The following is a 27655-nucleotide window of genomic DNA, read 5'->3' on the forward strand; positions in this document are numbered from 1 at the left end:
CCTGCTGGTCTACACAGTAAGGGTCTTCCGTCACCTGCTGGTCTACACAGTAAGGGTCTTCCGTCTCCTGCTGGTCTACACAGTAATGGTCTTCCGTCTCCTGCTGGTCTACACAGTAAGGGTCTTCCATCTCCTGCTGGTCTACACAGTAAGGGTCTTCCGTCTCCTGCTGGTCTACACAGTAAGGGTCTTCCGTCTCCTGCTGGTCTACACAGTAAGGGTCTTCCGTCTCCTGCTGGTCTACACAGTAAGGGTCTTCCGTCTCCTGCTGGTCTACACAGTAAGGGTCTTCCGTATCCTGCTGGTCTACACAGTAAGGGTCTTCCGTCTCCTGCTGGTCTACACAGTAAGGGTCTTCCGTCTCCTGCTGGTCTACACAGTAAGGGTCATCCGTCTCCTGCTGGTCTACACAGTAAGGGTCTTCCGTATCCTGCTGGTCTACGGGCCCATTCCACTAGAGAAGGTATTCCCAAACTGAGGTACACATTTGGGAGAGTTTTTTTTTCCTTGCCTGAGTAGTCTCGTTTCACTGCCAAAAATACAATTAAACCATTTAGTGTTCAGCGAAAATAACAACACAATGTCAAATACAGGTAGCCCTAGTCAAATAATTAACATCCAATCACATTAACCGGTACACTCTCGCGGGAAAACTTCACTCTTGGGCAGACATTTAGAAATGAAACATGACAATTTGAATAATAAGCCACGGGAGTTTTTCGAACGAGAATAAAGATGACTTTCAAGTAGTAAGCCATGTATAAAAGCAACAGATAACATTAATAAGAAGGGGCTAGAAGTATTTTATATGGTGAGCTACCGAGTGGCTAGGACAGGCAGGCCCACAACTATTGTGGAGGACTTCATTCTTCCTGCTGCCACGGATATGGCTGGGACAATGCTGGGGGAAAAGGCCCAAAAAACTATACAGACAATGGCTTCATCAAACAACACTGTTTCACGACACATCAGTGACATGGCAGGAGATGTTTTGAAAAAATTACTGCATCGCTTACAAGCCAGTGAATTCTATGTGTTACAGCTGGATGAGTCAACAGACGTGGCGGGCCTGGCACAGCTCCTGGTATATCTCCATTAAGTTTAAGGGGGGTCAATTAAGGAAGACATCCTCTTCTGCAAACCATTGGAAACCAGGACAAGGACAACATGAGAGGATATTTTTAAAGTACTGGATAGCTTTGTGACATGAAATTGACTTTGGTGGTCAAGATGTGTTGGTATTTGTACTGATGGCGCAAAAGCCATGACTGGGAGACATAGTGGAGTGGTAACGTGTGTGCAAGCAGTTGCTCCCGACGCCACTTGGGTACACTGCAGCATCCACTGAGAGACTCTTGCTGCCAAGGTAATGCCTGACAGCTTGAAATATGTTTTGGACAGTACGGTGAAAATAGTTCACTTTGTTAAATCAAGGCCCGTGAACTTGTGTATTTTCTGCACTATGCAATGACATGGGCAGCGACCATGTAACGCTTTTACAACATACAGAAGTGCGCTGGTTATCAAGGGGCAAAGTATTAACACGTTTTTTTTTTTTATTGAGAGATGAGCTTAAAGTTTTCTTTACTGACCATAATTTTCACTTGTCTGACTGCTTGCATGATGATGAGTTTCTCACACGACTGGCCTATCTGGGTGATGTTTTTTCTCGCCTGAATGATCTGAATCTAGGATTACAGGGACTCTCCTCAACTATATTCAAAGTGCGGGACAAATTTGAGGCTGATTAAGAAGTTGGAGCTCTTCTCTGTCTGCATTAACAAGGACAACACACAGGTCTTTCCATCATTGTATTATTTTTTGTGTGCAAATGAACTCAAGCTTATGGACAATGTCAAATGTGATATAACGAAGCACCCGAGTGAGCTGGGTGAGCAATTAGGCAGGTACTTTCCCGAAACGGACAACACAAACAACTGGATTCTTTATCCCTTTCATGCCCTGCCTCCAGTCCACTTAGCGATATCTGAACAAGAGAGCTTCATCGAAATTGTAACAAGCGGTTCTGTGAAAATTGAATTTAAATCAGAAGCCACTGCCAGATTTCTGGATTGGGCTGTGCTCAGAGTTTCTTGCCTTGGCAAACCTCACTGTTAAGACACTGATGCCCTTTGCAACCATGTACCTATGTGAGAGTGGATTCTCGGGCCCTCACTAGCATGAAAACTAAATACAGGCACAGACTGTGTGTGGAAAATGATTTAAGACAGACTCTCTCCAATACAACATTGCAGAGTTATGTGCATCATTTCAAGCACACCCTTCTCATTAACCTGTGGCGAGTTATTTTTTCATCCAAAATTGTGAATAAGGTTTTATATGTAAGATGGCTAAATAAAGAGCAAAATTATTGATTATTAATATTATATAATTATTTGTGCCCTGGTCCTATAAGAGCTCTTTGTCACTTCCCACGAGCCGGGTTGTGACAAACTCACACTCATTCTTATGTTTAATAAATGTATCGTATACTATGTGTGTGGCAGGCTTACAATGATGGTAAAAAACAACATTTGAGAGTGCGCTGACCCTGGTGCTAGAGGGGGTACAGCTGGAGGTTGAATGTTTGAAGGGGTACGCTGACCCTGGTGCTAGAGGGGGTACAGATGGAGGTTGAATGTTTGAAGGGGTACGGGACTATAAAAGGTTTGGGAATCACTGCACTAGAGGAATGGCTACAGCCCAGGCTTTATTTTAAGGGCATATCTATCTACGATATTTGTTCAGCAGAGAGTTGGGTTTCAACTCATACATATGTGAAGTTTTATAGGCTCAATGTCACTGCAACGACCCTGGCGCATACTGTTTTTACGTGTGGGATCTTCTGAGGGGGCAGGGCCCATTTGTGTGATATATAGCACAAGGCAGTCGGTCGTCAGGATACGCTTGACTGGCGATACGGGAGTCAGATTATCCCATAAAATGAAATACCGAAACTGATACTTGAAAGAGAACTTCAGGTTACGACCGTAACCCCGGTTCTCTGAGGGAGGTATTTCACCAGACCACAAACCTTTCCTTGAATGAGCGAGGTGTTGCTTGTTTTTTTGAATGACTCAGAGACGTTGCGTCAGATCTTTTATAGGGTAGGAGGGACGACCTACCCCGACGCACACGTCTCGACGTCCAGCCAATCACAGCTGGCGTAGTGTAATAAAGGCTTCTGACGAATACGCTGGGGTCGTATCCCATCAGTGAATTACCTCACTTATACCATTAGAGAACCGGGGTTTACGGTCGTAACCTATTTATCGTCACATTAAATAATGTCAGTTTGTTACTGTTACTGTGGTTGTCAGCTAAAGGACAGGAAATAGGAATGATACACAATGGGAAACATTATACTGTCAAACCCTGCCAAGTACATCTGTGACTGGACCGAAACCTTCATAATAGATATCACTTCTATTGGGGCGGTTATTAAACCTTGAGTGATATTTTTGTTTGTTGACAGAGAGCTTAGTGAAAACTGCACTTTCCCCGGACTCTACTCACTCACAATGACAACAGACCGGACTCTACTCACTCACAATGACAACAGACCTGACTCTACTCACTCACAATGACAACAGACCTGACTCTACTCACTCACAATGACAACAGACCGGACTCTACTCACTCACAATGACAACAGACCGGACTCTACTCACTCACAATGACAACAAACCGGACTCTACTCACTCACAATGACAACAGACCTGACTCTACTCACTCACAATGACAACAGACCTGACTCTACTCACTCACAATGACAACAGACCGGACTCTACTCACTCACAATGACAACAGACCGGACTCTACTCACTCACAATGACAACAGACCGGACTCTACTCACTCACAATGACAACAGACATCAATTAACAACTTGTTAAATAATACCCATCAAGCGGTGGTACTTTTAGAAACAACAAATTCTCCCCAGACCACCTAAGGGAATAGCTTAAAGGCAGTGGTGAAAAAGTACCCAATTTTCATACTTGAGTAGAAGTAAAGTTACATTAATAGGAAAAAGTGAAAGTGAAAGTCACCCAGTAAAATACTACTTGAGTAAAAGTCTAAAAGTATTTGGTTTTAAATATACTTAAGTATTCAAAAGTAAATGTAATTGCTAAAATAAACTTAAGAATCAAAAGAAAAAGTATAAATACATTTATAATTCCTCATATTAAGCAAACAAGACAGCACGATTAAACTTGTATGTATGTACATGTCACGCTCGTCTGAATGAATGGACCAAGGCGCAGCGTACTTAGAGTTCCACATGTTTAATAAATATGAAACTCACAAAAAACAAAAGTTGAAAACGAAACGTGATGTTCTGGGCTGCTCACGGGCAGCTACACAAAAACAAGATCCCACAAACAACAGATGGGGAAAAAGGCTGCCTAAATATGATCCCCAATCAGAGACAACGATAGACAGCTGCCTCTGATTGGGAACCATACCAGGCCAACAAAGAAATAGAAAACATAGATTGCCCACCCTAGTCACACCCTGACCTAACCAAATAGAGAATTAAAAGGATCTCTAAGGTCAGGGCGTGACAGGACATCTAGGGGCAAACTCCAACACTCAGACATCCTTTACAAATTAAGCATTTATTGTTTAGCGAGTCTGCCAGATCAGATGCAGTAGGGATGACCACAGATTTTCTCTTGATAAGTATGTGAATTGGACCAGTATCCTGTCCTGCTAAGCATTCAAAATGTAACGAGTACTTTTGGGTGTCATGGAAAATGTATGGAGTAAAAAGTACATTAATTAATATCTTTAGGAATGTAGTGGAGTAAAAGTAAAAGTTGTCCAAAATATAAATAGTAAAGTACAAATACCCCCCAAAACTACTTTAGTACTAAAATATGCTTACACCACTGCTTAAAGGTTAACAATTCCTTTCTTTATGAATACAGAACACTTCTGCTTTGAGAATATAGTGAAAACACTGAAACAAGGTAAAAAAAAGTCTGGAGGCATGCTTACTGAGATAGCTACTGTAGCTACTGAAGTGTGAACGGCATGAAAATAACTATCATGGTCAATTGAGAATGATGTTAACTGAACATAAGAGTACGCAATGTGTGACAACCCATACAAACAACATTTATAAATGTTACAAACAAAAGTCACTCTTGATAACAATGATGATATTTTCCAATACTTTTTGTGTATCCACACGTACGTAGTGCTGCCTACCCATTCATTTAGATGTTATGGAGTGAAACTACACACAGGCTGAGACATATTCATATGAATCCATAGCAGCCTGAGGCTCTCCATTATAAATCACCCAGAACAGAGCTGTTCTACTATCTTCTACCTGACAGCTGGTGAGAAGAACTCCTTTAAGGCACGAGGTGTTACTCCGTAGGCTGAAACCTCCATGAGGATGATATGGGTGAAAGAGAGCAAGAGAGAGAGAGAGAGCTGTCTATTTCTGAGTCATGGAGTGAACCAAGCTACCTCTACCCTCTCTCCTTCTTCCATCCCTCTCTTCCTCCCTGCATCGCTCCATCCTTCCAGCCTGCAGCCTCCTACCCGCTCTCACTCACCCCGGAACTGAGCTTTGCCACACACACACACACACACACACACACACACACACACACACACACACACACACACACACACACACACACACACACACACACACACACACACACACACACACACACACACACACAGTTTTTAGCTGTTGGCAGCTGAGAATTTCATACACATCTGTGTTCTGTTTATAACTGTGTATCAAGAGCCTCTGAGCGTCGCCCATAGTCTCAGTGAGTGTGTGTGTGTGTGTGTGTGTGTGTGTGTGTGTGTGTGTGTGTGTGTGTGTGTGTGTGTGTGTGTGTGTGTGTGTGTGTGTGTGTGTAATCTATGTTTTACAAGAGTGAGTGTATGCAGTGCAGGCCAGAGCACACAACAAGCCTCTGTTGTGCATTCCATGTAGTTACCTTTTATATGTTTCTGTCTCTGAGCCACAAGTTGTGTTCTCTCTCTCCCTCTCTCCCCCTCTCTTTCCATCCCTCCCTCCTTCCTTCCATCCCTCCCTCCATCCCTCCAGCCCGGCGGTATACTGTACCCAGGGGGCAGGCCTCTGGGGCAGGCTGAGGCGGTATGACGGCCTCCCCAGCCCCTGTGCCAAGTGAGATCATGGGAAACACATGTTGTAGTGTGGATCCTGCTGGAAAAATACACAGCAGCTGGCTGTTAACTGCCCCACAGCGGGAGGGAGGGAGGGAGGGAGGGAGGGAGGGAGGGAGGGAGGGAGGGAGGGAGGGAGGGAGGGAGGGAGGGGTGAGAGAGAGAGAGAGGGATGGAGGGAGAGAGAGAGGGAGGGAGGGAGAGAGAGATGGAGGGAGGGAACCACTTCAGCCTGCCTCAGCTGCTGCTGCTGGAAACTCCTGTCCTCTCCTCCTACCCTGATCCTGCATCCTTAACCTCCAGAACAACCTGGTGATCCATCTGTGGCCCGACCAGTTGGGTGTGACTAAAGGGAGTGTGACTGGCCCGCAACCCATTGAAAAAGTCTGATGAGGGCAAACACTAAAACTGACCTTAACCCTAAAAAAGAGAGAGAGAAAGGTCTTTAGGAAAGGGACGATACATCATATGTCATCATACACACTAAGAAAAAAAAGGTGCTATCTAGAACCTAAAAGGGTTATTTGGCTGTCCCCATAGGAGAACCATTTGAAGATTTTGGTTCCAAGTAGAACCCTTTTGAATTCCATGTAGAAACCTTTCCACAGCGGGTTCTACCTGGAACCCAAAAGAGTTCTACCTGGAACCAAAAAGGGTTCTACCTGGAACCAAAAAGGGTTCTCCTATGGCGACAGCCCAAAAAAAACCTATGGAACTCTTTTTCCTAAGAGTGTATATGCTGGGTTACTATAGCCTGTATACAATCTGTTGTCCATGTTACATATGAATCACATCATGCCATTAATCTCATGGACACATACTGGGACTGAGGGAGAAACTGTATATTGCTGTCCTGATTGGGGTTGTTTTAGGATTGATCCGTTCCAGAACACTGGTGTGACTCTGTGAACCGGCTTCTCTCCAGACCAGCTGGATGGGCTGACAGTCCCTGAGATGTGGGGGATACAGCCTTTGCCTGTAAGCCTGAGCATGGGAACTGGCCTAGTTCCTCGCCTCAACCCCACTAGCTAGCTAGTATCATAATGCTGGCCTGAATGTTTCAGAGGACTCGTCTCCCTCACTCAGAGTCTTTAAATGGAAATCAACAGAAGCCATAAAATCACATTAAAGCTTCTTTACCAGCCAGATGAAACACTTAGTGACATGTGTGAACAGGGTTTGCCACTCTACTGCCTGACCCTGGACAAGGCATGGCCCAGGGTGGGAGAGAGAAGCTCGGAGAGGGAACATGCGTCCCAAATTGCACCCTATTCCTTATAGAGTGCGCTACATAGGGAATAGGCCATTTGGGACACAACCAAGAGAGAGGGAGAGAGAGCAGCTTGGGGAGGGAGAGAGAACAGCTTGGGGAGGGAGAGAGAGCAGCTTGGGGAGGGAGAGAGATCAGCTTGGGGAGGGAGAGAGAGCAGCTTGGGGAGGGAGAGAGAGCAGCTTGGAGAGGGGGAGAGAGCAGCTTGGGGAGGGGGAGAGAGCAGCTTGGGGAGGGAGAGAGAGCAGCTTGGGGAGGGAGAGAGAGCAGCTTGGAGAGGGAGAGAGAGCAGCTTGGGGAGGGAGAGAGATCAGCTTGGGGAGGGAGAGAGAGCAGCTTGGGGAGGGAGAGAGAGCAGCTTGGGGAGGGAGAGAGAGCAGCTTGGGGAGGGAGAGAGAGCAGCTTGGGGAGGGAGAGAGAGCAGCTTGGGGAGGGAGAGAGATCAGCTTGGGGAGGGAGAGAGCAGCTTGGGGAGGGAGAGAGATCAGCTTGGAGAGGGGGAGAGAGCAGCTTGGGGAGGGAGAGAGATCAGCTTGGAGAGGGGGAGAGAGCAGCTTGGGGAGGGAGAGAGAGCAGCTTGGAGAGGGGGAGAGAGCAGCTTGGAGAGGGGGAGAGAGCATCTTGGGGAGGGAGAGAGAGCAGCTTGGGGAGGGGGAAAGAGCAGCTTGGGGAAGGGGAGAGAGCAACTTGGGGAAGGAGAGAGAGCAGCTTGGGGAAGGGGAGAGAGCAGCTTGGGGAGGGAGAGAGAGCAGCTGGCGGAGGGAGAGAGTGTGAAAGCATCCTGAGGCCACATTATGCCACTCCACTTGGCAGCGTGCTCCAAGTCGATTGGCAGAGACAGAGTTCTGTCACATCCCCCATTCATGATCTGTGCTCCTCTACAAGTGTCACACTTGAATGCATATTGTTTGCAAAGTTCATTTACAAAGTTAATTTACAATACACGTGGCCAAGCTCAGAGAGTCTTCAAACACGGCTTGTTATGTAGGCTACTACACACCTACATGTAAGCTACAGCATGTAGAGAACCGATTGCAGTCACAGCAACTGTTGCTGCTGCTACCGTTCAACTAAAGGCCTCGTCTCGACAGCGTGACTGTGGATGGTGCTCCGTTGTCACAGCATGGCAAGAGACAACACGAAGGAGGGGGAGGGATGAGGAGAGTATTGTAGAGGAACTGTAGAGCGAGACTGTCAACAACACATTAGTCTCTTCATTTAAAATAGACCACATGGAACGTCTGCCACTGGGTGTGTTCTTGGGACAAAAGACGTCCCCTAAATGGAGAAAAATATTGTCCAGACCTGATAGAAACTGTACAGAGTACTATCAACAAACTCATTTTACAGCTGGAATACTCCATCTGGGGGGGGGGTTTATTCATGCTCAGTGCTTCAGGTGTAAATCGGAAGGTGCAGGAACAAAAAGTGAGATGAGGGGTGACTGAGGTGCAGGAACGCACACTTTTTTTTGTTTTAAATTCACCTTTATAATAAATCATATCATCACATTTGTGTAGTGGCATAGAGCCGTAGAGTTTTTTTAAATGTTTTATTTATTTAACCAGGCAAGTCAGTTAAGAACACGTTCTTATTTAAAATGACGGCCTAGGAACGGTGGGTTAACTGCCTTGTTCAGAGGCAGAACAACATATTTTTACCTTGTCAGCTCGGGGATTCAATCTAGCAACCTTTCAATTACTGGCCCAACACTCTAACCACTAGGCTACCTGCCTCTAACCACTAGGCTACCTGCCTCTAACCACTAGGCTACCTGCCTCTAACCACTAGGCTACCTGCCTCTAACCACTAGGCTACCTGCTTCTATCCACTAGGATACCTGCCTCTATCCACTAGGATACCTGCCTCTATCCACTAGGATACCTGCCTCTATCCACTAGGATACCTGCCTCTAACCACTAGGATACCTGCCTCTAACCACTAGGATACCTGCCTCTATCCACTAGGATACCTGCCTCTATCCACTAGGATACCTGCCTCTATCCACTAGGATACCTGCCTCTATCCACTAGGATACCTGCCTCTATCCACTAGGATACCTGCCTCTAACCACTAGGCTACCTGCCTCTAACCACTAGGATACCTGCCTCTAACCACTAGGATACCTGCCTCTATCCACTAGGATACCTGCCTCTATCCACTAGGATACCTGCCTCTATCCACTAGGATACCTGCCTCTATCCACTAGGATACCTGCCTCTATCCACTAGGATACCTGCCTCTAACCACTAGGCTACCTGCCGCCCCAGAGTAGAGCCACTTACAGAAGTTGCACACATGGGGGAACATTTTAAGTAGCTTTAGTAGCAAATTTAGCCTTTTATAAAACACATTTCATGCAATTTTACATGACTGGAGACTTTGGCAGAATCTTTAATACTGCACAAATGACTGAAATGACAGGCTACTTTTACACTGAGATCAATAAAAACAACCTTGTCTTGAATCCATCAATAGCCTAGTCCTAAGTGTGTGGAGACATTGGAGGCTACAATATGAGGAGGAAATTACATTGGAGGCTACAATATGAGGAGGAAATGACATTGGAGGCTACAATATAAGGAGGAAATGACAGTCCTAAAAAAAAATCCAGTTTTACTGACTTGTGCCCAATGATGCCCGGCTCACTCGTTGTTTATGGCCGGTGCGTTCGTGCCAAAAGCCTACCTTCGTCTTGTTTTACTTTGTAAAACAATATTTGGTAGTTGATCTATTTTTGCTGTAGCCTACAGCAGAAAGATGAGTCTTCTCTTTTCAGCAGCAGCCATTTGCTTTCCAACCTGCCTTTTCCCACGATTCTATTTTTCCGTGCGTTCCTGACTGGAGGCTATTTATTTAAAAAGAAGCTATTGATTCTCCGTGGCTAAATTACAGGCTGTCTAATGGTGTTGTAGGCTATTCTGAATTATTTAAAATTGATTTCTGAATAGTCGGCAGTAATTCTCATTTCAATTTATCAGGGGTGCTGCAGGGTCCTCCAGAACCTTTTGATTCTATAAGGAAATAAATGATGAAATGCAACGCTGGAGAGATGAGAGTTGCAGGCTCATGTCTATCAGAGCAGAGAGAATACACATTCTAGTTCTGTGAGAGATACAGGCACGCTTGCATTGGTCGAAAACACAGGTTACAATGTTGCGCTAAACCATAAGGGCCGGGGCCCAACCCGAACCAACTCTTAGAATATTATGCCGGGACTAAAAATCTACCTTTTAACAAGTTTGTTTTTATATTGGAGGGGGGGGGGCAGGAGAATTAACAAAGAGGCAACTCAAATGAACTTTGATTGCTTTTTATTGATCATTTTTACATAGAAAAAAAGTACCGGATCCCGACAGAACGGATACGGAACGAAACAGTCCAAAACGGAGAGGTGCCGTGGACTATTCCCAGTAGGATCATGCTCAAACTAAGCACTGCTCGCTCTACCATATAACAATGAATAACAGCATTGATATTGAGACCAACAGTGCATTTAAATAGAATTGCTCGTCCCAGACGTAACATTTGTCCTATACAGAGGAGTTTTACTTGCTTCATTTAACATACTATATAGCCTAGCTACCACCGGGTACTGAACATTCTGTTTTCATTATACACAATGCAGACCATCTGGCTAAATTATTTATCTGAACTGTTAAACTGAAGAAATACTAGAATCGCTGGAGTTTAGAACTCAACAGTAGAAGCAGTGATGGGTGGGATGGGGCCAGAGTCCCATTCTGCTGGGACTAACACGTCTACAGTCTCTATAGGTGGGATGGGGCCAGAGTCCCATTCTGCTGGGACTAACACGTCTACAGTCTCTATAGGTGGGATGGGGCCAGAGTCCCATTCTGCTGGGACTAACACGTCTACAGTCTCTATAGGTGGGATGGGGCCAGAGTCCCATTCTGCTGGGACTAACACATCTACAGTCTCTATAGGTGGGATGGGGCCAGAGTCCCATTCTGCTGGGACTAACACCTCTACAGTCTCTATAGGTGGGATGGGGCCAGAGTCCCATTCTGCTGGGACTAACACGTCTACAGTCTCTATAGGTGGGATGGGGCCAGAGTCCCATTCTGCTGGGACTAACACATCTACAGTCTCTATAGGTGGGATGGGGCCAGAGTCCCATTCTGCTGGGACTAACACATCTACAGTCTCTATAGGTGGGATGGGGCCAGAGTCCCATTCTGCTGGGACTAACACGTCTACAGTCTCTATAGGTGGGATGGGGCCAGAGTCCCATTCTGCTGGGACTAACACGTCTACAGTCTCTATAGGTGGGATGGGGCCAGAGTCCCATTCTGCTGGGACTAACACGTCTACAGTCTCTATAGGTGGGATGGGGCCAGAGTCCCATTCTGCTGGGACTAACACGTCTACAGTCTCTATAGGTGGGATGGGGCCAGAGTCCCATTCTGCTGGGACTAACACGTCTACAGTCTCTATAGGTGGGATGGGGCCAGAGTCCCATTCTGCTGGGACTAACACGTCTACAGTCTCTATAGGTGGGATGGGGCCAGAGTCCCATTCTGCTGGGACTAACACCTCTACAGTCTCTATAGGTGGGATGGGGCCAGAGTCCCATTCTGCTGGGACTAACACCTCTACAGTCTCTATAGGTGGGATGGGGCCAGAGTCCCATTCTGCTGGGACTAACACCTCTACAGTCTCTATAGGTGGGATGGGGCCAGAGTCCCATTCTGCTGGGACTAACACCTCTACAGTCTCTATAGGTGGGATGGGGCCAGAGTCCCATTCTGCTGGGACTAACACCTCTACAGTCTCTATAGGTGGGATGGGGCCAGAGTCCCATTCTGCTGGGACTAACACCTCTACAGTCTCTATAGGTGGGATGGGGCCAGAGTCCCATTCTGCTGGGACTAACACCTCTACAGTCTCTATAGGTGGGATGGGGCCAGAGTCCCATTCTGCTGGGACTAACACCTCTACAGTCTCTATAGGTGGGATGGGGCCAGAGTCCCATTCTGCTGGGACTAACACGTCTACAGTCTCTATAGGTGGGATGGGGCCAGAGTCCCATTCTGCTGGGACTAACACCTCTACAGTCTCTATAGGTGGGATGGGGCCAGAGTCCCATTCTGCTGGGACTAACACCTCTACAGTCTCTATAGGTGGGATGGGGCCAGAGTCCCATTCTGCTGGGACTAACACATCTACAGTCTCTATAGGTGGGATGGGGCCAGAGTCCCATTCTGCTGGGACTAACACCTCTACAGTCTCTATAGGTGGGATGGGGCCAGAGTCCCATTCTGCTGGGACTAACACGTCTACAGTCTCTATAGGTGGGATGGGGCCAGAGTCCCATTCTGCTGGGACTAACACCTCTACAGTCTCTATAGGTGGGATGGGGCCAGAGTCCCATTCTGCTGGGACTAACACCTCTACAGTCTCTATAGGTGGGATGGGGCCAGAGTCCCATTCTGCTGGGACTAACACGTCTACAGTCTCTATAGGTGGGATGGGGCCAGAGTCCCATTCTGCTGGGACTAACACGTCTACAGTCTCTATAGGTGGGATGGGGCCAGAGTCCCATTCTGCTGGGACTAACACCTCTACAGTCTCTATAGGTGGGATGGGGCCAGAGTCCCATTCTGCTGGGACTAACACGTCTACAGTCTCTATAGGTGGGATGGGGCCAGAGTCCCATTCTGCTGGGACTAACACATCTACAGTCTCTATAGGTGGGATGGGGCCAGAGTCCCATTCTGCTGGGACTAACACCTCTACAGTCTCTATAGGTGGGATGGGGCCAGAGTCCCATTCTGCTGGGACTAACACCTCTACAGTCTCTATAGGTGGGATGGGGCCAGAGTCCCATTCTGCTGGGACTAACACGTCTACAGTCTCTATAGGTGGGATGGGGCCAGAGTCCCATTCTGCTGGGACTAACACGTCTACAGTCTCTATAGGTGGGATGGGGCCAGAGTCCCATTCTGCTGGGACTAACACCTCTACAGTCTCTATAGGTGGGATGGGGCCAGAGTCCCATTCTGCTGGGACTAACACCTCTACAGTCTCTATAGGTGGGATGGGGCCAGAGTCCCATTCTGCTGGGACTAACACGTCTACAGTCTCTATAGGTGGGATGGGGCCAGAGTCCCATTCTGCTGGGACTAACACGTCTACAGTCTCTATAGGTGGGATGGGGCCAGAGTCCCATTCTGCTGGGACTAACACATCTACAGTCTCTATAGGTGGGATGGGGCCAGAGTCCCATTCTGCTGGGACTAACACGTCTACAGTCTCTATAGGTGGGATGGGGCCAGAGTCCCATTCTGCTGTGACTAACACGTCTACAGTCTCTATAGGTGGGATGGGGCCAGAGTCCCATTCTACTGTGACTACAGTCTCTATGGATGACTAGTTTTGACCAGAGCCCTATGTCACCCTTTTCCCTATATAGTGCACTACTTTAGAGGAGGGCCCTATGGTACCCTATTTCCTATTTAGTGCACTACTTTAGACCAGTCCTCTGGGTTGGAATACTGGGTTCTGAAAAAGTAGGGTGCTATTTAGAACCTCAATGAGGGTAATGGGATGTTAACATGTCAGCTGCCCCAATGAGGGTAATGGGATGTTAACATGTCAGCTGCCTCAATGAGGGTAATGGGATGTCAACATGTCAGCTGCCTCAATGAGGGTAATGGGATGTTAACATGTCAGCTGCCTCAATGAGGGTAATGGGATGTCAACATGTCAGCTGCCTCAATGAGGGTAATGGGATGTCAACATGTCAGCTGCCTCAATGAGGGTAATGGGATGTTAACATGTCAGCTGCCTCAATGAGGGTAATGGGATGTTAACATGTCAGCTGCCTCAAATGAGGGTAATGGGATGTTAACACGTCAGCTGCCTCAATGAGGGTAATGGGATGTTAACATGTCAGCTGCCTCAATGAGGGTAATGGGATGTCAACATGTCAGCTGCCTCAATGAGGGTAACGGGATGTTAACGTGTCAGCTGCCTCAATGAGGGTAACGGGATGTCAACATGTCAGCTGCCTCAATGAGGGTAACGGGATGTTAACATGTCAGCTGCCTCAATGAGGGTAATGGGATGTCAACATGTCAGCTGCCTCAATGAGGGTAATGGGATGTTAACATGTCAGCTGCCTCAATGAGGGTAATGGGATGTTAACATGTCAGCTGCCTCAATGAGGGTAATGGGATGTCAACATGTCAGCTGCCTCAATGAGGGTAATGGGATGTCAACATGTCAGCTGCCTCAATGAGGGTAATGGGATGTCAACATGTCAGCTGCCTCAATGAGGGTAACGGGATGTTAACGTGTCAGCTGCCTCAATGAGGGTAATGGGATGTTAACATGTCAGCTGCCTCAATGAGGGTAATGGGATGTCAACATGTCAGCTGCCTCAATGAGGGTAACGGGATGTTAACGTGTCAGCTGCCTCAATGAGGGTAATGGGATGTTAACATGTTCCATCAAGTTATTTACCATCCCTTATCCATTTGGCTTCAACCATAACCAAGTCTTCCATCAAGTTCATTCAATTTGCCATGCAGTTATAAAAACACTACCCACATCTACAGAACGTCCAGCTTGTTTCAGCTGTCATGTCACATCCACTGTGATATGGCACCCTATCCCCTATATAGTGCACTGTATGCACCCTATTCCCTATACAGTGCACTGTATCTCAAGGGTCAACACACAGCGGTTATACAAAACAATAGAACACTTTTAACGTACCGGTTGATCCATCCGACTCCCCTGACTGTCCCCAGGAAGTGTTTATATAACAGCCCCAACAACGATAACAGGGCAATATTGAAGCCAAACAGGGACAGACCACACACTGTTTTCTGCCTGTTACAGTAGCAGTCCATCTCCCACTTTAACCCCCTACTGGGTACAGAGAGAGCAGACAAAACACATGCTGTGGCCCTAATGGCTACCTATTCCCTGCATAGTGCACTACCTATGACCAGAGCCTATAGGGCTCTATACAGCAGAGGGAATAGGATAGCACTTGGGATGTAAAAACAGTCAGGAGGAATCTACTGTACGGTCAACTCAAAAACGGGAACGTTTTATAACAAGCTATTCATGTCTACTTCTTTTTGTTTGAGCTTGTTTGTTAGGGTTTGAAATATGAACGACAAGTCTGATTTGGCTGATGTGAAACTGAACTAAAGAGGGTTGGCATGTAATGTTAGGAGAGAGAGAAGGGGAGCTACAGTAATAGCCTGCACAGCTGTAGCAGGGCTAGAGCCAGGGCACCCTAACCTAATCCACAGTACAGTCCACAGTAAGGCTGGAGACAGGGCAACCTAACCTAATCCACAGTACCAGTCCATAGTAGGGCTAGAGCCAGGGCACCCTAACCTAATCCACAGTACAGTCCACAGTAGGGCTAGAGCCAGGGCACCCTAACCTAATCCACAGTACAGTCCACAGTAGGGCTGAAGACAGGGCATCCTAACCTAATCCACAGTACAGTCCACAGTAGGGCTAGAGCCAGGGCAGCCTAACCTAATCCACAGTACAGTCCACAGTAGGGCTAGAGCCAGGGCACCCTAACCTAATCCACAGTACAGTCCACAGTAGGGCTAGAGCCAGGGCACCCTAACCTAATCCACAGTACAGTCCACAGTAGGGCTAGAGCCAGGGCAGCCTAACCTAATCCACAGTACAGTCCACAGTAGGGCTAGAGCCAGGGAAACCTAACCTAATCCACAGTACAGTCCACAGTAGGGCTAGAGCCAGGGAAACCTAACCTAATCCACAGTACAGTCCACAGTAGGGCTAGAGCCAGGGAAACCTAACCTAATCCACAGTACAGTCCACAGTAGGGCTAGAGCCAGGGCCGCCTAACCTAATCCACAGTACAGTCCACAGTAGGGCTAGAGCCAGGGCAGCCTAACCTAATCCACAGTACAGTCCACAGTAGGGCTAGAGCCAGGGCAACCTAACCTAATCCACAGTACAGTCCACAGTAGGGCTAGAGCCAGGGCAGCCTAACCTAATCCACAGTACAGTCCACAGTAGGGCTAGAGCCAGGGCACCCTAACCTAATCCACAGTACAGTCCACAGTAGGGCTAGAGCCAGGGCACCCTAACCTAATCCACAGTACAGTCCACAGTAGGGCTGAAGACAGGGCATCCTAACCTAATCCACAGTACAGTCCACAGTAGGGCTAGAGCCAGGGCAGCCTAACCTAATCCACAGTACAGTCCACAGTAGGGCTAGAGCCAGGGAAACCTAACCTAATCCACAGTACAGTCCACAGTAGGGCTGGAGACAGGGCAACCTAACCTAATCCACAGTACAGTCCACAGTAAGGCTGGAGACAGGGCAACCTAACCTAATCCACAGTACAGTCCACAGTAGGGCTAGAGCCAGGGCACCCTAACCTAATCCACTCCACAGTACAGTACGCTGCTTCTTCGTTAAAAAATACACTGATTGGCTGGTGAAGCTACTGAATTCGGTTAGTTGTTCTCTCTCAGACAATACTGAGAGAAGAGATATAATGATACATTCAATCTAGAAATACTGTATGACCTGCTCGGTTGTAGTAAAACAGCCATTGATCTTAACAGTGCTCTGGTGCAACAGGCTGCAGTAAATGGGCCAGGAATAAAGGCCAGGATATTAGGCCAGGATAAAAGGCCAGGATAAAAGGCCAGGACAAAAGGCCATGATATTAGGCCAGGACAAAAGGTCAGGATATTAGGCCAGGATAAAAGGCCATGATATTAGGCCAGGACAAAAGGTCAGGATATTAGGCCAGGATAAAAGGCCATGATATTAGGCCAGGATAAAAGGCCAGGATATTAGGCCAGGATAAAAGGCCAGGATATTAGGCCAGGATATTAGGCCAGGATAAAGGCCAGGATATTAGGCCAGGATAAAAGGCCAGGATAAAAGGCCAGGACAAAAGGCCAGGATAAAAGGCCAGGACAAAAGGCCAGGATATAAGGCCAGGATATTAGGCCAAGATGGGGCGGCAGGTAGCCTAGTGGTTAGAGCGTTGGGCCAGTAACCGAAAGGTTGCTAAATCAAATCCCCGAGCTGACAAGGTAAAAAAATCTGTCGTTCTGCCCCTGAACAAGGCAGTTAACCCACTGTTCCTAGACCGTCATTGTAAATAAGAATTTGTTCTTAACTGACTTGCCTAGTTAAATAAATATATATATTTTTTAAAGGCCAGGGTAAAACGACCTTTTGAATAAGCAAGAAAACATAAGTGGTTATAACCATAAGGGACCATGGGACATTTCATTATTTGTATTGAATTAAACAGTATGCTTTAAAAGCTGTATGTTTTGACAGATTATACTGTAGCAGATGCAGTATGATGTCAACCCTCCAGATATGTATCAAATCATGAGAGCTGCTAATGTGATCTTCTACTCAAATACCCATAAAGGTATTTCAACCTCACAACATTGTCCAGATAATTAGTATTTTTCTTTACTTTATTTAACCAGGAAAAGACCCTTGAAGTTAGAAACCTCTTTTGGGAGGTCAATCTCTTTTACAACGGTCAATCTTATTATTATTATTATTATACTGTTGAGCCCATATAAAGCTTGATAAATTGACGTGAGAGAATTAGATCGATAAGTCAAATTCAAAATCGACATGAGCGTGGTGCCACTGCCACTGACAGTACAGTGAAGAGAACTTGAACACTGACCAGCGGGACTCTGACCATGTTCTCACCACAGATTTATTACGGGACTTGCTCTGCTGACTGTATGAGTCTTGATTTTCAAAGTCAAACCTTATTGAGCTCGATTGCTTATCAAAATGTTGTAAATAAACATAAATATTTTAGGAACATCAGACATATTATGCTTGGATTTACATCTTCAGGAATGCAAAATACAAGTCGCCAAACTGTAGCCTAGCCCCTAGCCCAAAGGCAGGCAGATGGCGATATTGAGTCATTTTCATCTTACCGTCCAAACGCATTGTATACTGCCGGCAATACATTCGTATCCCTCGTGGACTGGTTCATACCTAAACCATTCTCCATTCAGGTTGCATAGGCTTCAATTTACTCTTTAACTTGATTTAATTACGAGAAGGGGGAACATTTGAGGGAAATATGCGTATTTTCCTTATGAGACACCATTTTCCACCACCATGCTAGTGACTAAATGCTAATCCCGGATGTTGTTTATCATGTTCAGCCAATCAGGTTGAAACTATCAGACCAGGGGTTCCGTTTCTTTTACTGTATGTTTATTTTAGCAGCATCGCATTAGTGGAAACCAGGACTGTTCTCAGGGCAGACCTGGCTGTAGCTAGATATGTTTAAGTCGAGTAGGGGAGAATTTTTGCAAACCCTAACCATTTTCTTAACCTAATTCGCCTAACCTGACACTTTAATTATTCTAATCTGCTGCATAAATTCTCCTAACCTGCTACGAAAAGTAACTTCTGCTAGTCAAAACAGGCAGACCCACCCTGAGAATAGTATTGGTTTCCACTAATGTAATACAGGTTAGGGGTGAAAAAAACAGACTGGCTGAAGGCAACCACAACATCCTGTGATTAGCATTTAGCCACTAGCATCGTGGTGGAAAATTGTGTTTCATAAGGAAAATATGCATATTTTCCGTTTTTTTCCCGACTTCTAGCCATTAAATAAAGTTAAGGAGGAAATTGATGCCTACGCAGTTAGAATGGAGAAGGATTTAAGTACGAACTGGTCCATGAGGGATACGAATGTAGCCTATTGCCGGCTGCATACCATGCGTTTGGACGGTAATATGAAAATGACTCAATATTGCCAGCTGCTGGCCTTTGGGCTAAAAGTAGCCTACGCTTCAGAGTCAGACAACAGGGCTATTGTCCACTAAATGGCACATCATGACAAACCACACATTCCAAAAGGCACGGGATGACAACAGCTAGCTATTGACTCATCATATTCTATTGATCATTGGATTGACAGCGGTTATCCATAAATCAAATGACAGTCCGTCTATGCGTAATGACACAAATCATTAGCCCACATAGCATACACACGTGCAATAGGGTTGTTGTCTGTTTCATAGTCTATGGCTCAAAACCAACTGCAGCCAGAACAACAACCGATAAACACAATGCTTCGGTTTGCCAAAACTGGATCCAGCGGAACTTTAGAACATATTTGAACAATAGAATATAACACAATATGAGAAAGCAATATCCCGATCGGTCTATTAAAAGTTATAATGTATTCCGGTTAAGATTATTTCAATAACAGCCAGCATACCTCTGACATAGCCTATTCATTCTGATTCACTCTCAACTCTTTCCACTGATGCAGATCCTCTCTCTCATAAAGCGAAAGACTAACCCAAATAGGAGAAGGTTATGCGCCCGTGATTTCCCAATAATAGCTCAAGTAGACTACTTTCTTCTCCCAGTTCAATTCTCATACTCCCGTTTCCCCACCAAGCACTGCAGAATAAACATAAAACCGACCAACACTCACTGAGACAGCGCGATGGGAGGGGTTAGAGGCACCTACCAGCTTTATATGCCCAACATTATTTTCTTCTGTCATCTTGAAACAGTCGAAAACGAAGTTAAGAATCACTTGGATCGAACAGAAGAGGAAGAGCCCCGGTTATGTGACACAAACAGCGTTGCTCCGTTCAGTTCTGTTCCCGCTCGCTCTCGACGCAAGCAACGGCGAACCTCCCTGACTGCGCGTTCACTCACCGTCCGTGAAAGCTCACAGGCTTGTATATTTAACTTTAGAAAAACGAGAGAGTGAGAGAGAGAGAGAGAGGAGAGGCAGACAATCACAGGAAAGCGGCTCCTCCTACCAATACAATGCGAAAACCCTAAACCACAGATCTGATCTACAAGCGCAGCGCAGGCAGGCAGGCTCCTACTAGTCCTAGCCTACATAGACCGGGCAGTAGAGAGATCAGCTGTAACCAACCCCTAAACACCCAGCCCCATCACTGAAATGTCAACTTCATGGAATTGATGGGATCGTTAATGACAATGGAATTGCCTCGTCTTCTAATGACGATGATATGTCTCGGGTAGACTTCTCACCCTTCTTTTAATGGAACTCTACTCTATGATGCAAGGAAAGGGAATACTTTTGTTGAAGTTTAAGGCAGTTTCATATATAGCCTCCTGTTGACTCATTCATATGGTTAAAAGCTTGTTAAATAAATTGTTTAGAATAGAATATAGCCTATAATAATAATAATAATAATAATAGAATAGAAAATTACTTAATGAATTTACAAGTGTTACCTTGAAAATGTTTCAATTTTACTTTTTATTGTATGAGAATACATTTCAGAAAAGTCCCCAAATATAGCCCCCCTTGTTGAGGGTCTCTGTGTCTGTACTTTGTCCACATGTCTACTCTACAAAGTGAAAGTGGAAACAATGACCACAGTAAGTGATTAGGTCACCACTGTTTTCTAGCACAGTGCTCTTGAGTCTAAAAAAAGTTGCAAGTCCTGCCTCTTTCCGACTCAAAGATGAGAGAATTAACACAGCCACACTCCAGCACACTCCCGTCACAGAACGAAACTGAGCTCTCGGCCCCCATGGGCTCTGGGTTTCATAATGCGGCATTCTTCATAGGAAAAGCACCCGCACATCGGAGTCTGCTTGTAGCAGGTGCGTGGGAATAAGTCAGTGATATCTAAAATGCTCGGAGGAAGGCCGAGAGGCACATATAGGTCTACTAAAGGTCTACAAAAGATGAATTAGACAGTGATAATGACAACAGGTCTACAAAAGATGAATTAGACAGTGATAATGACAACAGGTCTACAAAAGATGAATTAGACAGTGATAATGACAACAGGTCAACTATAGATGAATTAGACAGTGATAATGACAACAGGTCAACTATAGATGAATTAGACAGTGATAATGACAACAGGTCAACTATAGATGAATTAGACAGTGATAATGACAACAGGTCAACTATAGATGAATTAGACAGTGATAATGACAACAGGTCAACTATAGATTAATTAGACAGTGATAATGACAACAGGTCAACTATAGATGAATTAGACAGTGATAATGACAACAGGTCAACTATAGATGAATTAGACAGTGATACTGACAACAGGTCAACTATAGATGAATTAGACAGTGATAATGACAACAGGTCAACTATAGATGAATTAGACAGTGATACTGACAACAGGTCAACTATAGATGAATTAGACAGTGATAATGACAACAGGTCAACTATAGATGAATTAGACAGTGATAATGACAACAGGTCAACTATAGATGAATTAGACAGTGATACTGACAACAGGTCTACTATAGATGAATTAGACAGTGATAATGACAACAGGTCAACTATAGATGAATTAGACAGTGATAATGACAACAGGTCAACTATAGATGAATTAGACAGTGATAATGACAACAGGTCAACTATAGATGAATTAGACAGTGATACTGACAACAGGTCAACTATAGATGAATTAGACAGTGATAATGACAACAGGTCAACTATAGATGAATTAGACAGTGATAATGACAACAGGTCAACTATAGATGAATTAGACAGTGATAATGACAACAGGTCAACTATAGATGAATTAGACAGTGATAATGACAACAGGTCAACTATAGATGAATTAGACAGTGATACTGACAACAGGTCTACTATAGATGAATTAGACAGTGATAATGACAACAGGTCAACTATAGATGAATTAGACAGTGATAATGACAACAGGTCAACTATAGATGAATTAGACAGTGATAATGACAACAGGTCAACTATAGATGAAATAGACAGTTATAATGACAACAGGTCAACTATAGATGCATTAGACAGTGATACTGACAACAGGTCTACTATAGATGAATTAGACAGTGATAATGACAACAGGTCAACTATAGATGAATTAGACAGTGATAATGACAACAGGTCAACTATAGATGAATTAGACAGTGATAATGACAACAGGTCAACTATAGATGAATTAGACAGTGATAATGACAACAGGTCAACTATAGATGAATTAGACAGTGATACTGACAACAGGTCAACTATAGATGAATTAGACAGTGATAATGACAACAGGTCAACTATAGATGAATTAGACAGTGATACTGACAACAGGTCAACTCTAGATGAATTAGACAGTGATAATGACAACAGGTCAACTATAGATGAATTAGACAGTGATACTGACAACAGGTCAACTATAGATGAATTAGACAGTGATAATGACAACAGGTCAACTATAGATTAATTAGACAGTGATAATGACAACAGGTCAACTATAGATGAATTAGACAGTGATACTGACAACAGGTCAACTATAGATGAATTAGACAGTGATAATGACAACAGGTCAACTATAGATGAATTAGACAGTGATAATGACAACAGGTCAACTATAGATGAATTAGACAGTGATAATGACAACAGGTCAACTATAGATGAATTAGACAGTGATAATGACAACAGGTCAACTATAGATGAATTAGACAGTGATACTGACAACAGGTCTACTATAGATGAATTAGACAGTGATAATGACAACAGGTCAACTATAGATGAATTAGACAGTGATAATGACAACAGGTCAACTATAGATGAATTAGACAGTGATAATGACAACAGGTCAACTATAGATGAATTAGACAGTGATAATGACAACAGGTCAACTATAGATGAATTAGACAGTGATACTGACAACAGGTCTACTATAGATGAATTAGACAGTGATAATGACAACAGGTCAACTATAGATGAATTAGACAGTGATAATGACAACAGGTCAACTATAGATGAATTAGACAGTGATAATGACAACAGGTCAACTATAGATGAATTAGACAGTGATAATGACAACAGGTCAACTATAGATGAATTAGACAGTGATAATGACAACAGGTCAACTATAGATGAATTAGACAGTGATAATGACAACAGGTCAACTATAGATGAATTAGACAGTGATAATGACAACAGGTCAACTATAGATGAATTAGACAGTGATAATGACAACAGGTCAACTATAGATGAATTAGACAGTGATAATGACAACAGGTCAACTATAGATGAATTAGACAGTGATAATGACAACAGGTCTACTATAGATGAATTAGACAGTGATAATGACAACAGGTCAACTATAGATGAATTAGACAGTGATAATGACAACAGGTCAACTATAGATGAATTAGACAGTGATAATGACAACAGGTCAACTATAGATGAATTAGACAGTGATAATGACAACAGGTCAACTATAGATGAATTAGACAGTGATAATGACAACAGGTCTACTATAGATGAATTAGACAGTGATAATGACAACAGGTCAACTATAGATGAATTAGACAGTGATAATGACAACAGGTCAACTATAGATGAATTAGACAGTGATAATGACAACAGGTCAACTATAGATGAATTAGACAGTGATAATGACAACAGGTCAACTATAGATGAATTAGACAGTGATAATGACAACAGGTCTACTATAGATGAATTAGACAGTGATAATGACAACAGGTCAACTATAGATGAATTAGACAGTGATACTGACAACAGGTCAACTATAGATGAATTAGACAGTGATAATGACAACAGGTCAACTATAGATGAATTAGACAGTGATAATGACAACAGGTCAACTATAGATGAATTAGACAGTGATAATGACAACAGGTCAACTATAGATGAATTAGACAGTGATAATGACAACAGGTCAACTATAGATGAATTAGACAGTGATAATGACAACAGGTCTACTATAGATGAATTAGACAGTGATACTGACAACAGGTCAACTATAGATGAATTAGACAGTGATAATGACAACAGGTCAACTATAGATGAATTAGACAGTGATAATGACAACAGGTCAACTATAGATGAATTAGACAGTGATAATGACAACAGGTCAACTATAGATGAATTAGACAGTGATAATGACAACAGGTCAACTCTAGATGAATTAGACAGTGATACTGACAACAGGTCAACTCTAGATGAATTAGACAGTGATAATGACAACAGGTCAACTATAGATGAATTAGACAGTGATACTGACAACAGGTCAACTATAGATGAATTAGACAGTGATAATGACAACAGGTCAACTATAGATGAATTAGACAGTGATAATGACAACAGGTCAACTATAGATGAATTAGACAGTGATAATGACAACAGGTCAACTATAGATGAATTAGACAGTGATAATGACAACAGGTCTACTATAGATGAATTAGACAGTGATAATGACAACAGGTCAACTATAGATGAATTAGACAGTGATACTGACAACAGGTCAACTATAGATGAATTAGACAGTGATAATGACAACAGGTCAACTATAGATGAATTAGACAGTGATAATGACAACAGGTCAACTATAGATGAATTAGACAGTGATAATGACAACAGGTCAACTATAGATGAATTAGACAGTGATAATGACAACAGGTCAACTATAGATGAATTAGACAGTGATAATGACAACAGGTCAACTATAGATGAATTAGACAGTGATAATGACAACAGGTCAACTATAGATGAATTAGACAGTGATAATGACAACAGGTCAACTATAGATGAATTAGACAGTGATACTGACAACAGGTCAACTCTAGATGAATTAGACAGTGATAATGACAACAGGTCAACTATAGATGAATTAGACAGTGATACTGACAACAGGTCAACTATAGATGAATTAGACAGTGATAATGACAACAGGTCAACTATAGATGAATTAGACAGTGATAATGACAACAGGTCAACTATAGATGAATTAGACAGTGATAATGACAACAGGTCAACTATAGATGAATTAGACAGTGATAATGACAACAGGTCAACTATAGATGAATTAGACAGTGATAATGACAACAGGTCAACTATAGATGAATTAGACAGTGATAATGACAACAGGTCTACTATAGATGAATTAGACAGTGATAATGACAACAGGTCAACTATAGATGAATTAGACAGTGATAATGACAACAGGTCAACTATAGATGAATTAGACAGTGATAATGACAACAGGTCAACTATAGATGAATTAGACAGTGATACTAACAACAGGTCAACTATAGATGAATTAGACAGTGATACTGACAACAGGTCAACTCTAGATGAATTAGACAGTTATAATGACAACAGGTCAACTATAGATGAATTAGACAGTGATAATGACAACAGGTCAACTATAGATGAATTAGACAGTGATACTGACAACAGGTCAACTATAGATGAATTAGACAGTGATAATGACAACAGGTCAACTATAGATGAATTAGACAGTGATACTGACAACAGGTCAACTATAGATTAATTAGACAGTGATAATGACAACAGGTCAACTATAGATTAATTAGACAGTGATACTGACAACAGGTCAACTATAGATGAATTAGACAGTGATAATGACAACAGGTCAACTATAGATTAATTAGACAGTGATACTGACAACAGGTCAACTATAGATGAATTAGACAGTGATAATGACAACAGGTCAACTATAGATGAATTAGACAGTGATAATGACAACAGGTCAACTATAGATGAATTAGACAGTGATAATGACAACAGGTCAACTATAGATGAATTAGACAGTGATACTGACAACAGGTCAACTATAGATGAATTAGACAGTGATAATGACAACAGGTCAACTATAGATGAATTAGACAGTGATAATGACAACAGGTCAACTATAGATGAATTAGACAGTGATAATGACAACAGGTCAACTATAGATGAATTAGACAGTGATAATGACAACAGGTCTACTATAGATGAATTAGACAGTGATACTAACAACAGGTCAACTATAGATGAATTAGACAGTGATAACGACAACAGGTCTACTATAGATGAATTAGACAGTGATACTGACAACAGGTCAACTATAGATGAATTAGACAGTGATAATGACAACAGGTCAACTATAGATGAATTAGACAGTGATAATGACAACAGGTCAACTATAGATGAATTAGACAGTGATAATGACAACAGGTCAACTATAGATGAATTAGACAGTGATAATGACAACAGGTCAACTATAGATGAATTAGACAGTGATACTAACAACAGGTCAACTATAGATTAATTAGACAGTGATAATGACAACAGGTCAACTATAGATGAATTAGACAGTGATAATGACAACAGGTCAACTATAGATGAATTAGACAGTGATAATGACAACAGGTCAACTATAGATGAAATAGACAGTGATACTGACAACAGGTCAACTATAGATGAATTAGACAGTGATACTAACAACAGGTCAACTATAGATGAATTAGACAGTGATAATGACAACAGGTCAACTATAGATGAATTAGACAGTGATAATGACAACAGGTCAACTATAGATGAATTAGACAGTGATAATGACAACAGGTCAACTATAGATGAATTAGACAGTGATAATGACAACAGGTCAACTATAGATGAATTAGACAGTGATAATGACAACAGGTCAACTATAGATGAATTAGACAGTGATAATGACAACAGGTCAACTATAGATGAATTAGACAGTGATAATGACAACAGGTCAACTATAGATGAATTAGACAGTGATAATGACAACAGGTCAACTATAGATGAATTAGACAGTGATACTGACAACAGGTCAACTATAGATGAATTAGACAGTGATAATGACAACAGGTCAACTATAGATGAATTAGACAGTGATAATGACAACAGGTCAACTATAGATGAATTAGACAGTGATAATGACAACAGGTCAACTATAGATGAATTAGACAGTGATAATGACAACAGGTCAACTATAGATGAATTAGACAGTGATACTGACAACAGGTCAACTATAGATGAATTAGACAGTGATAATGACAACAGGTCAACTATAGATGAATTAGACAGTGATAATGACAACAGGTCAACTATAGATGAATTAGACAGTGATACTGACAACAGGTCAACTATAGATGAATTAGACAGTGATAATGACAACAGGTCAACTATAGATGAATTAGACAGTGATAATGACAACAGGTCTACTATAGATGAATTAGACAGTGATACTAACAACAGGTCAACTATAGATGAATTAGACAGTGATAACGACAACAGGTCTACTATAGATGAATTAGACAGTGATACTGACAACAGGTCAACTATAGATTAATTAGACAGTGATAATGACAACAGGTCAACTATAGATGAATTAGACAGTGATAATGA

General features: G+C 43.2%; 1 protein-coding gene across 4 annotated transcripts in view; it reads right to left on the reverse strand.

Moving 5' to 3' along the window:
• Positions 1-20288, reverse strand: part of LOC139574833 (probable E3 ubiquitin-protein ligase MID2) — a 162917-nt gene extending 142629 nt beyond the window's left edge. For 2 of the 4 annotated variants that reach the window (XM_071399777.1, XM_071399774.1), the window contains exon 1: positions 19955-20288. The gene's annotated coding sequence lies outside the window, so the exon portion shown is untranslated. Of the gene's footprint in view, positions 1-19780; positions 19887-19954 lie in introns of those variants that run through there. The other 2 variants (XM_071399776.1, XM_071399775.1) reach the window with 2 other exon arrangements.
• Between the last annotated feature and the right edge of the window lie 7367 nt (positions 20289-27655).

Source organism: Salvelinus alpinus, chromosome 4 (assembly GCF_045679555.1).
Source record: "Salvelinus alpinus chromosome 4, SLU_Salpinus.1, whole genome shotgun sequence".
Lineage (NCBI taxonomy): Eukaryota > Metazoa > Chordata > Actinopteri > Salmoniformes > Salmonidae > Salvelinus > Salvelinus alpinus.